Here is a 12,589-nt window from a genome sequence, read left to right as displayed (position 1 = left end):
ACATAAGCACCTAATTACACAAGCCCTGTTGTTCCAGAACTAACACTAACACTTCTCAAGCAATCAGTTCACATGTCCCAGTGTTACTTCCTCTGGAAGAAAGTTAGGGATCCGTTATTGCTGAGACAAACGCCTTACATGACTTTAGAGGCAAAGATAACAGGGAAGTTTGAGTAACAACAATTTATATAATTAATTCACACTTATTGAGTGGAGATCATAGCCCCTTTTCTCCCAGGGCAAGGTTGTGACTGTTAGAAGCAAAAAGATAACTTTCCCCTCTAAGGAATGTGCCAGTGAGAAATGCAGGCATATTGGAAGAATGAGAAGGAAACCAGTGTCTCCCCCAAACCCACTGCCAGATGTTGGCTACTACCAAAGGACTCCTGTGTGACCAGGACAGGGATGCAGTTAGCTAGTTATGCAGTGAATATGATTTAAAATGCCAACTAACTTTATAAACACGTGATTTTGAAGAGATTGGAACAGCTGCAAAAAAAAATCAGAAATAGAGTTTACAGATTTCCAAATGCCGCCTGGATCTTCACAGGCATTTGTAAGAGAGTATTATGCTTGCAAAACACTCTTATAGAGTGACAAGGTGGAGGGCTTTCGGGTGCACAGTCTGGCACGCCTTCCGGTATCATAGATACTCAGTAAATCCGTCTATTGTGCCTATTAGAATGTACCAATACGGTGCTCACTTCGGCAGCACATATACTAAAATTGGAACAATACCGAGAAGATTAGCATGGCCCCTGCACAAGGATGACACGCAAATTCATGAAGCGTTCCATATTTTTGCCCTGGCCGGTTGGCTCAGTGGTAGAGCATTGGCCTGGTGTGTAGGAGTCCCAGGTTCGATTTCTGGCCAGGGCATACAGGAGAAGTGCCCATCTGCTTCTCCAACCCTCCCCCTCTCCTTCCTCTCTGTCTCTCTCTTCCCCTCCCGCAGCCAAGGCTCCATTGGAGCAAAGTTGGCCTGGGTGCTGAGGATGGCTCTGTGGCCTCTGCCTCAGGTGCTAGAATGGCTCTGGTTGCAACAGAGCAACGCCCCAGATGGGCAGAGCATCGTCCCCTGGTGGGCATGCTGGGTGGATCCCGGTCGGGCACATGTGGGAGTCTGTCTGACTGCCTCCCCATTTCCAACTTCAGAAAAATAAAAAAAATTTAAAAAAAAGAATGTACCAATATGATGTCAGAAATTGGGGTTACAAACTCATGAGGAAGATCATTGCTGGGGTGATCCCTGAAAAATATAAATGAGACCCTACAATGGTTGCTGAGACCCTGCCCCGCTTGCATTGGCTGCACTTTCTACATCTGCCCCCCAACTCACTAAGCTACTGCTGAGCTGCAGCAAAGGCTGAACTAGCTCCTTCTTGGGGGCCTTTGCATCTGCTGTTTCTTCAGCCCCGGGGTATGCCAGGCACATGGCTGGCATCCCAGAGTAACTCAGCACCCTCTGGGGCAGCTCTCCTGCCGCTCCCAGCCCAGGCCCCATGCCATCACAAGCCAGAGGTGAAAGGTCTTGTTTATTACATGTGAATTGCCTCTCAACCACTAGCAGGTAAGCTCCAGGAGGGCAAGGTCCTTTTCCTCACTTCACTGCTCTTGTCCCAGCACCCAAGTACTTAGTAACTAATAAATATGTGCTGAGAGAATGAGGATTCCCCTCAAGGAATTTGCAAGCCCTCACAACATGGCTGATAAGCGAACGAACCAAGGGTACTCTGAGCTAGGCAAGCTGTCAGGGACATAGACACTAAACTAAAGAAACAGAATGGTGTCATCAGACCAATCAAGTCTCAGACAATATGTCCTTTCCTCAGAGAATGCTGGGAATGACTGCCGACTGTTGATGGGATAGAGAGTGGCATCAGAGGTCCCTGAAATGGCTGTGTGACATGGCCTGGAAATGAAGTCTCGACATGGAGGCGGGGCTTCGTGACTGCAGCCTGCCGCCGAGTCTAACTGGGATGATAGGCAGAACAAAGGAAAACGCAAAATAAAAAAAAGAAACTGACAGAAAAGGAAAGCATAAAATCTCAGAATAAACAGCAAGAGTAAAATCCTAAAGTGAAAAACTCCTTATCTTTCATAAAAGGGAATTAGGTTAATTTTTAAAAAACTACAGTGATAGTAAGCATATGAGCAAAGAATTGCATTTGTATAAAATTTGAGAGAATCCTGGTAGGTTTTTTTAAGTGTGAAACAACGTGTGTTATAGCAGGGGTTGGGAACCTATGGCTCACGAGCCAGATGTGGCTCTTTTGATGGTTGCATATGGCTCGCAGACAAATCTTTAATAAAAATAATAATAACGTTAAAAATATAAAACATTGTCATGTATTACAATCCATTCATTTCCTACCACTCATGTTCATGGTTGCGGGTGGCTAGAGCCAATCACAGCTGTCCTCCGGGACACCAAATTTTTATTGGATAATGCGTAACATACACAGGTCGTTGTATGGCTCTCACAGAATTACATTTTAAAATATGTGGCCTTCATGGCTCTCTTGACCAAAAAGTTTCCCGACCCCTGTGTTATAAAGTACCACACTCCAGATTCTGAAAGGTACTGTACCTCATTTCATCAAGTTCACGTAGACACCCAGACCAGATGAATTTTGAGGAGTTTTATTAGAGGAGTAGAGTTATTAAATATGCCAGCTGCATATGGCTGACACGGGGCATCAGACCCAAATTGTGCAGTCCCAAAAATAGTTCAGGGGCTGCTTTTATACCCTTGATCACACACGGGCGGGGGGAGAGCATGACATCATGGTATAGGCTGGCAACATTTGTTTAGGGCAGGGGTAGTCAATCTTTTTATACCTACCGCCCACTTTTGTATCTCGGTTAGTAGTAAAATTTTCCAACCGCCCACTGGTTCTACAGTAATGGTGATTTATAAAGGCAGGAAGTACTTTATGTCGAATTTTCGCTAAGTTTGGCAGAATAAATCTTTATAAAACAACTTACTATAGTTAAATCTATCTTTTTATTTATACTTTGGTTGCTCTGCTACTGCCCACCATGAAAGCTGGAGTGCCCACTAGTGGGCAGTAGGGACCAGGTTGACTACCACTGGTTTAGGGGATACACAAAAACATTAAGACACTCAAGGTAACACAATCAAAGATGTTTACAAATCTTTCAGGGTTCATCTTCCCTCACTAGCCTAGAGGTATTTATTTTACCCTCAAGATTCCAGGAAGGGGGAGGTGTTAAGCCAAATTCGGACAGGAACAATGTCCATCGTTTACACATCAAAGCTTTATTGTCTAGCTTGGCCAAGCAGCGGCAGCTCCAACAGAAATCTGAGGAATCTGAGGGAGAGCGCGCCGGCCCTTTGTTCTACCTAGTTTTTACAGTTTTGTAAGTGGGAAGTACAGAAGCAAAAATTGTAATTAGGAGCCCTTTACCGCTATTGGTTATAGTCATATGTCCTTTAACATGATAGGACCATGTTCAATTTGCAAGCCATACATCATTTTGGAGAAAACAAAATTTACAAGTCAACACAATGGTAGAAAGATGTCTCTTTACATATTAAAAGACATTCTTATATTTCCTAGTGCTTATCCACCATCTCTCTGTCCAGAGTCACACGTGTTAACCACACGCATTTACATAGGAGAGGTAGTTTCCGTGGGGACAAATGCCCGCAAATGGCTCATTGCTATAAGAAAAGGTTTATTTTGGCTTTTCTCTCCCTGCACCTGGCTAGCCATTCACCCCTTTCCTCACAGGTGTGGTGGAATGTCTGGGAATCCATGTTTTCCTTCCCTTTGCATTTACAATACAATGCGAAGGGCCATCCTGGTTATGCCAATCACACAGTACAGAGACTACTCTCACAATTTCTCTGCACACCTTAACCCAAATTAATAAAGTGTTCTCCAAGCCTCTTAAAATATTAATTCTGTAGTTTTTGGTGCCTTACAACACCTGCGGATGAAGTGGCGCAGTGGCTCCTCAGGAAGAACTACAGTCAATGCAAGGTGGTATGTAAATTCTGCCTCCTGTTGAAAGAGAAGAAGTTTCTAGGTTAACCTCTATTTTAGATTTAAAACTGGATGACCCATTGTTCTTGCAAGCCAGAAACTTCTACATTCTTCTTCCTCCCCTCCTAAAGGAGGGACGGACCGGAAAACCTGATAGGAAAGCCTGACATTTCCTCCCAGAATATCAATATCAATTTTCAGCTTTTTGGTACCTTACAACACATATATCATAAAATTCACTCCTTTAAAGTGCAATTGAGTGATTTTGGCATATTTACAATGTGTAACCATCATTCTTATCTAATCCTAGAACATTTTTATTGCCCCAGAAATAAACCCTGTACCCACTAACAGTCAGTACCAAACCCCTCCCTTTCCCTAGTCCCAGCCAACCACTAACTTCTTTGTTTCTTTGGATTTGCCTATTCCTGACATTTCATACAAATGGAATCATACAATACATGACCTTTTGTGTCTGCCTTCTTTCACTCAGCCTAATATTTTCAAGATTCATCCATATTAAGGCATGGATGAGGACTGCATTGTTTTTGATAGCTGAATGGTAATTCCATAGTGTGGATATACCACATTTTGTTTACTCATTTATCATAAATTGATGGTCACTTGTGCTGTTCCACTTTTTGGCTATTATGATAATATTGCTACAAACCTTTGTGTACAAGTTTTTGTGTGGATGTCTTTTTAGTTCTCATGGGGACATACCTTAGAGTGAAACTTCCGGTCACATACTCCTAAGTGGGTTTGTAATGGGAGAATTTGCTTTCTAAACAGATGTAGTGAAGGTGTGTTGGGCAGATAAAATGTATTATGCTCACTTTGTTAAAAATGGCGCTGCCCACGTGAGGCCATCGCCCAGGTGATATTAATATGTGTTGAGAATCCTTGTAGCCTGGGGCTTGGTTTTGGGATTAAGCCTTTCCCACCCTTTTTTGATGTGGGGTGGTACAATCCAATCATGCCTCAGAGAAGTGACTTTGTATTAGAGACTTCCCTATTTTGTATATTGGATTAGAGGTTGTGAAGCTACAATATAAAATGGGGGCAGAACGAGAGTTTGTGCTCTTGGTTCCTGGGATGATTAGCATGAGAGAGCAGAGGGAGCAGAGCAGAGAGCAGAAAGAGGACATGTGGCCAGGAAAAGCAGCCAAGATGGCGGAGTGCTGAGTGAGATGCCAGTTTGTGTAGAGTTTGTATCTGGGATAAGGAAGGAGATGGGGAACTGAGGAGAATAAGGCTGGTGAGCTAGAAACCTTTGATTCTAGGGAACTCGGATAAGTCAGTGGCTTTGTGAGCACTGAATGTGAGTGGGTTTTGGAGCCCAGTGTATGTTTTTACTTGCCCGCTGGGTGCAAGCTAGAATTAAAGACTATGGCCCACCAGTTTGTGGCTCCGTTGTTTCTTTACCGACTGTCCGAATCCAATGCGAACCTGCATGGGCCAGAAGGTTGCTTTGATAGTGGCCGTGGCCTTGGATACTAGGGCCACCATCACAGCAGCCTGGCTCGCGCAGGTTTGCATTGGATTTGGACAGTCGGTAAAGAAACAATGGGGCCAAAAACTGATAGGCCATTTTCTTTAATTCTAGCTTGCACCCAGCGGGCAAGTAAAAACACACACTGGGCTCCAAAACCCACTCACATTCAGTGCTCACAAAGCCACTGACTTATCCGAGTTTCCTAGAATCAAAGGTTTCTAGCTCACCAGACTTATTCTCCTCAGTTCCCCATCTCCTTCCTTCTCCCTGCATAAACTGCACACAAACTGGCATCTCACTCAGCACTCCGCCATCTTGGCTGCTTCTCCTGGCCACATGGCCTCTTTCCGCTGCTGTCTGCTCTGCTCCCTCTGCTCTCTCATGCTAATCATCCCAGGAACCAAGAGCGCAAGCTCTCGTTCTGCCCCATTTTATAGTGTAGAAATCCAAACCTTTAATCCAATATACAAAACAGGGAAGTCTCTAATACACACACTTCTCTGAGGCATGATTGGATTGTACCACCCCACATCAAAATGGGTGGGAAAGGCCTAATCCCAAAACCAAGCCCCAGGCTATAAGGATTCTTTTTTTTTTTTTAATTTTTAATTTTTTATTTTTTTATGTATTCATTTTAGAGAGGAGAGAGAGAAGGAGAGAGAGAGACAGGGGGGAGGAGCTGGAAGCATCAACTCCCATATGTGCCTTGACCAGGCAAGCCCAGGGTTTTGAACCGGCGACCTCAGCATTTCCAGGTCGACGCTTTATCCACTGCGCAACCACAGGTCAGGCTACAAGGATTCTACCTGCCCACAGAGACACACATTAATATCACCTGGGCGATGGCCTCCTCCTGGGCAGCGCCGTCTTTAACAGAGTGAGCATAATATATTTTATCTGCCCAACAGAAGGAGACCCCCCCCCCACCCCCGCTTGAAATAAGAGGCTTCAAGGATATTTTATAATTTAGGCCAAGCGTTCAGAGAGAGTTTGTAAATATGATTTTTTGTGTAATTTATAAAATCTCACAATGGTGGATAATATTTCTCCTTAGGAAGAGCTGTTATAATGTAAATGAAGAGGTTTTCATACTTAGGCTTTGTTTAGAAGGAAGGAAGAGGCTTGGACCCCTCCCTTCTCTACACCTGGGTGAAAGAAGGTAAAACAGCCAGGAATATAGGAAGGGGAAGGGAGACTTGAGTAGCCCTTTCCTCCTCCCCTTTCTTTCTCCTTAATGGGCGATTTACAAATGATTATCCTCTGGCATCCTGTAAGCCCCCTACCATCCTGAAATCATGTAATTGAGGACAAAGGAATCACGAGAACTTATGTTCTGTAAAGGGTATATAAGAGGTAAGAAATTTAATTTCGGGGAGCACGTGTCTTTGGAGCTATAACCCCACGTGCTCCACCGGCTAAATAACATTCTCTTTTTCCTCTTATAAGTTGTCTGAGTGTCAATCCTCCGAGGTTTTGCTCTGCTGCAACATTAGTTATTGTAAAAGGGAACTAATTTTAATTCTCATGAAATATAGAAGACAAGAAGCAAAAAAGAAACAAATATCATTTAGTATAAAAAAGGATATACTAACAACAACCTGATCAAGTAGTGGTGCAATGGATAGAGCATCAACCTGGGAAGCTGAAGACCCAGGTTAGAAACCCTAAGGTCACACCAGCTTGACTGTGGGCTCATCCAACTGGAGCCTGGATCGCAGGCTGAAGCGTGGGATTATAGACATGACCCCATGGTCACTGGCTTGAGCAGAAAGGTCGCTGACTTGAAGCCGAAGTTTTCTGGCTTGAGCAAGGGGTCGCTGGCTTGGCTGGAGCCCCCTGGACAAGGAATGTATGTATGAGAAGCAATCAGTAAACAACTAAAGTGCCACAACTATGAGTTGATGTGTCTCATCTCCCATCCTGTCTGCGTCTGTCTCTCTCTCTCTCACACACACACACATAAATACTAACAACAAAAATAGTAGTTAACACAGGATGGGGTAAGAGTAGATTTACATGTTTGTATAGAAAGTAATACAATTAATAAATAAGAATACGAGGATAAACTCTTTCACGTGCTCACAACTATAAACCTACTGTTGCCCACCCTGTAGGCTGGCCCACTCCTCTGTGCTGTGTACCCTGCTAGAAATTCATGTGTACCATGAGACTTAATCTTCACAATAATCCTAGGGTGTCACCGTAATTATCCCTCTCTGTGGGTAGAGCGCAGAGTGCATTCCTAGCAGCTGTGGCTGATGCAATGCTGTGAGAACACTCCAGGTCCTGAAACCCTCCTAGGCACACCCAGGAGGGAGCTTGCCCGCTGTAAGGAAGTAACTCAGCACCAACCAGGCAGCTCCCTGACCTTTTCACCATTGGCTGTAACCATTGAAGGACTCACTGTAACACCACCCTATAGGCTGAACCCATGTATATAAGCTAGCTTACTTCCTGAATAAATCAGATCTGCATCACTGAACCTGGTCTCCTGATTGGGGTCATTGCGTCTCCATCGTCCTCACCCCCGGTGGGCCTTGTCCACATCTCTCCTACAAAGAAGCTGGTTCAGAACCCAGGATGTCAGGCTGCCCAATGTCACACGCAGAGACAGCACAGATCTGAGTGTGGCAGACGTGGCCAGCTACAGCAGGCAGGAGAGAAAAGCACACCGACCCAGGAAACATTCATAACAAACACCCCCATGGTCTAATTTTTTTTTAAATTTTTATTTGTATGAAAAGTAATACAAAGAGACTGTGGTCAAATGAAAAGACAAAACATTAAACAATATTCTGCTTTTAGAAAAGAGAGGCAAGTTAAAATTAAAAAGGAAAAATTCCAATTTGAACAAAGGTACTTTATTCTGTGAGTAAATGAGGAGTTCTGCAGGATTTGTGAGCAGCAGCTGGACAGTCCTCGGGCAGTGGCGCTAGGTGAACCGCAGGGGAACAGGGAAGGGGACAAGGCCAGCGGGAGGCTGTCAGTAGATGGGGCGAGGAGGGCCCCTGCGCGCTTGCGGCCTGGATGCAAAGGGTGAGAGACAATGAGCACGTGCAGAGGTGGGAGCGCCGCTGGGGGGGCGGAGCCTGCGCACTGTCTAGACTCCTTTCTCCCTTGGCCGGCCGTCCCGCAGAGCGGTGTCACCGGAACCAGTCAAGATCCATGCCTGCACATCACTGATGAAAGCAAACAGCAGACAAGGCGCTATCCCTTTTGTATACAACCTGCCTCTTCTCAAGGTGCTCCCTATAATTTGCTAGACTTCTTGCTAAAGATCTGAACTGTTCCCTCTTCTAGGAACCTCTTAAATTCCTAATGGAGTAAACGGAGACAAATAATGTTCAAGAACATGTGCTGAGTGTCTCCTTGCTGTCTCCTTAAGAGCCTGGCCTAGAAAATGCCCTGCACACCCTGAGCTCTCAGTGGGCACTGAGTGACAGCTGAAATTATATTCCCATCAGAACCACACAGCTGTGTTTTCAATCCCGTTGATTCATTATTTCCCATCAGAAACGGCTTTTGGTCAATATTGCAACCAATTTACCGTGCACATAAAGGCACAAAGTATGTGTAGTGTCTTTGTGATCAAAGAGAAAACTGTCTGTGTAGCAATCTGAGGCACAACAGTGATTCAGAAAGCCTTTCCTCTTGTTTCTCAGACTTGTGGGGAAATTAAATCTGGCAGCCAAAGGGAATAGAAGCTAAGCTGGCTCTTCTTGTTATAGGAACAAAAAAAGCCAAAGATACGGGGTACACTGGAAACTCAAGGGCAAAATGTGACCAACTACAGCTGCACTACTCAACACAGTAGCCACTGGCCACATGTAGCTACTTACACTAATTCAAGATTTAAAATGCAGCCTTAGACTAGCCACATTTCAGTGGATCCACAGCCACATGTGGCAGAAGCTACCACAGCAGGTGACATAGAATGTCCATCATTACAGAGAGATCTTTTGGACAGTGCTGAACCAGACCAACTGTAGACCAGACTTGAAAAAAAAAAATAAGGGTATATTCTGTATCCACTGACTGATACTTTTCTAGGCAGATATCCTTAAGTGCGTTTTCAGACTTTGGATGTCACAGTTTAGTAAAATACTTCCTACAATTTTAGCTTGCCAGGTTTATATTTTGTCAAGTAAGGCTGCCACCAGTCATTAGACTGTGATGTCCATCAAGGAAGGCTCTGTACTTTCTTACTGCTCAGCATCATACCCCAAATACCTAAAGCAATGCCTGGTTCACAGTATTCACCGAGTATGTGGTTATGTATGTACACACACAGACATAAATATAATTATATACATACACCTTTACTTTTTACATTTTACTTTGGTAAGTGAAAACTGTCACTGCTCGGTACCAGTCACCTGAAAGGTGTTTGGGTTCTACATACACACACACATGCTGATTAAGTAAAAAAATGAATAGCATCTCACATTTTCTGAGAATTTTATGTTAATAAACACTTGTAACAAAACACTCCAAATGGGCTTCTTTAAATTGACTTGTGTTTCATAACCATTGGGGGGGGGGGGGGGTGTGTGTGTGTGTGTGTGTGTGTGTGTGTGTGTGTGTGTGTGTGTGTGTGTGTGTGTGTGTGTGTGTGTGTGTGTGTGTAAAACTACCTGTATGCTTTTCAGTGGCACCAGAGTGCCCTCTTGTGGTAAAACACAGTACCTATATATAGAAGTCAATTTTTATTTTAAAAACAAGTTACTTTATGCTTCTAGTAACATTAAAACATTTACTGATATGAATTATTCTGAGAACCAGCCTAACTACATGGCCAGATACTTAAATATGAAATTTATTAAGCTGTGTTGGTGATAAAAATAAACTAAGAATGCTATATCAGCACTAGCCAATAAAGTCATCCACAACCTAGGAAACGGTGAAATATGAAAGCTGCTCTTTGGACTTAATATTATGGCAGTTTCTGTTCACCCTCTGGTTAAACACTCAAGTTCAGATTGTGTTATATGTAGTTTATTACCTTTATTTTCTTGGTCTAAACCCAACAATAATCTTTGCTGCATTCAATCCCTTTTTATCTTAATTGACCTCTTTTTGTTTCTTCATTTACACCATTCTTTGAAAATCTTTGGTTGTTCTTTTATACTTAACATGCAGTGAAAATTACACCCAAAGTGGGTTCTGAATTAAAAGATAAAAATGTGACCTTAATCATTACAGTTTTTGCAAATTTCAATTTGATATACTATGGCCTTGAAAGGGTAGAGGACACCTTCATTGATCAGTTTCTGCTGAGGCAGAACTTTCTGGTTCTATTGATTAATGATATATATAATGCTCCTTCAGATGACAGGGTAGGAAAAACTGATTTACGTGTAATGATCCTATTAAGTATGATCTGTGTGGAGTAGAGAAAAATCACTGAAAGAGACCTCAAGATGCTCACAAATCCTAAGTCAATGATTCTATCTGGGGGTTCAGAGGAAGAAGAAAGGCCGTCTTAGATTGTAACTGGTTGACCACTAGCACCTGAGTCTCCTGGGTGTTTGTTAAAAAACGTACATCATTTCTCACACCTACTCAAGACCGCATCTCTGTGGGAGTTTGGCAATGATTCTGCATTTTTATTCAATTCCCCAAGTAGAACCACAGTGGACATCATTCGTTTCAATACAGAACAACCAGTATGTGTTCACTGACTGCCTCCAGCTTCATTTTGAACTCTGGAACTTCTTGCATTATTTGACCTTTCCTGGTATAAAGGACGTTGTCTTGTTGCTCCCGAGTTTTTCTTCTGTAGCTAAACACCCCTGCTACCAATCACTTCCAGTTTTACTGTTCCCGTTCTCTCTAAGTCATGGAGCTCAGAACTAAAAACATTCTAGGGGTAAATCCACTGGTGAATAAAATCATTCTGGTGTCACATTCTTTTAAGCCAGAATTACATTCGTGTATTAATCTAAAGCTAGCCATGCTATAAAAATTTTACATTATTGAAATGGATAAACTTCAATTCAGAGACAAGAACCAAATTGTTACCAGTCAGTTTTTAATATATAATATATACTACTGCTACAGTCTAGGACAAATCATCTTTTACTGATGTTAACAGAAAACAACCACATTTTTCTAAAGGCCAGCAAGGTTTTCAGTACAAGCTATTCTATAATATATATATGGGTGTATGTTTTTTAACCTGTTTTTTCTTTTTTAAAGGCAGCTGAGAATGAAGGAGAATAACCTTGTATCTAGATCAATTTCTTATATTTTATTTCCAACATCAGGGACAAAGGAAAGTTCACATTTGCTAAGTATTTGTTACATACAGTCTTGTTTGAAGGTAAAAAAACCACATGGATTTCCTCGCAGGCCCACTTGTACCTGTGAGTTCCTAAGTAAACTTTCCCTTATTTCAGAAAAAGCCATATGGATTTTGTTCCATGCAGACCACAGAGTGTCTGGAAGAGCAACTCCAACAGGTACTATCGCAGGGAGGAAAGTCGTGCAGGTGAAGTCAGTCAGGCCACTGAGATTAGTATATGACACCTAGACACATCACCACCTGGTGGGCTCCTGTGTTCATGCCAAACCAGCACAATTTAGTATCTCATGATCCACACCTGATCTTTTCTCTATCGCTACCCTGGGCCGGCGAAGGGCTGTGTCTTCTGCTCACTCGTGCAGTAAGCACCCAGTGCAGGGCAGGAGGCGTGGTATGAGGAAAGATCTCAGCAGTCAGACCTCGTAGGTTCAAATTCTGATTCCAACTCAAAATGTGTGAGTTTTAACATAGAAATCACTGAACTTCTTAGACCCTAAGCCTCTGCAAGTGTCGAATGGGGACCACCAGTCCTTCCAGCACAAACAAGGGAAGGGATGAGGTGATGGGTGTGCATACCGGCTGAATGGTCTCAGCTCTATCCCAGAGGAGTCGGGAGACTCATCACACAAAGCAAGGCAAGCGACAGTCCCTCCCAGGAATGGTAGCTGCCATTAACAATATAAAGAATCCAACACAAATGCAGCTCGGACACTCAAACTGCTTTAATATTATATTATAGTCACAAACTCTGTTATTCATCACCCCCCACACAATTAT

At 43.1% G+C, this 12,589-nt stretch overlaps 1 non-coding gene across 1 annotated transcript; it reads left to right on the top strand.

Moving 5' to 3' along the window:
* Positions 1 to 696: 696 nt before the first annotated feature.
* LOC136401869 (U6 spliceosomal RNA) lies at positions 697 to 803 on the top strand. Its single transcript, XR_010750795.1, has one exon. It is a non-coding gene; the product is annotated as a U6 spliceosomal RNA (small nuclear RNA).
* The last annotated feature ends 11,786 nt before the right edge of the window (positions 804 to 12,589 follow it).

This window comes from Saccopteryx leptura, chromosome 3 (genome assembly GCF_036850995.1).
Source record: "Saccopteryx leptura isolate mSacLep1 chromosome 3, mSacLep1_pri_phased_curated, whole genome shotgun sequence".
In the NCBI taxonomy this organism is placed as follows: Eukaryota; Metazoa; Chordata; class Mammalia; order Chiroptera; family Emballonuridae; genus Saccopteryx; species Saccopteryx leptura.
Note: the sequence above shows the minus strand (reverse complement) of the source record. Positions and strands in the feature narration are given on the sequence as shown.